Here is a 727-nt window from a genome sequence, read left to right as displayed (position 1 = left end):
ATAGCTTTGCAGATGAAACACATATTCTTGGAGGAAAGCACACTTCTGGCCGTTGAAAATGACAGGGCTAGTGGATCCAATAGGAAGGGGGTGCCTCTGGTACCAGGCTGCAGCCAAGGCCCTGGCAGGCAGCCATGAATAGTCGCAGGCCTTCCCAAGGACTGGCTCCCCCACCATCAGCTCTGCTAATTGCCTGTGGAGGAGTGGGCACACACATTCCAGCAGCCCCATGAAGAGAGTTGGAGGGGGAGTCATTCTTACCTCTTATTTTAGCCACTCGTTGGGTCTGCACAGTTTGAACAGAGAGAATGTTTGCCAGGTAACTACGTATGATGAAGAAATCCTAGGCAGCAGCTCGACTCTTTGATCTTAAGGACATAGAGAAGCCTTGTGCGGTGGTGACATACCTTGAAAGAATTGCCTGCTGCTTACGATTCAGGGGGACGATGATTTAGGAAAAAAAAAAAGGTAAAGTAATTTTAAAAATAAAAAATAGAAGCCATTAATTTCTAGGAGATGAACTTAAGGATTGTCCTAAAAATAGACTTGAGATGGCCAGTGGTGGATGCATCCTTTTAATCCCAGTACTCAACTTAGTACTTGGAGGCAGAGGCAGGTGGATCTCTGAGTTCCAGGACAACCTGGTCTATAAAGCAAGTTCTAGGACAGTCAAGGCTGCAAAAATCAAATATATATATATATATATATATATATATATATATATATA

Source organism: Mus caroli, chromosome 5 (assembly GCF_900094665.2).
Source record: "Mus caroli chromosome 5, CAROLI_EIJ_v1.1, whole genome shotgun sequence".
NCBI lineage: Eukaryota > Metazoa > Chordata > Mammalia > Rodentia > Muridae > Mus > Mus caroli.
The sequence above is the reverse complement of the archived record's forward strand: the minus strand, read 5'-3'. Positions refer to the sequence as shown.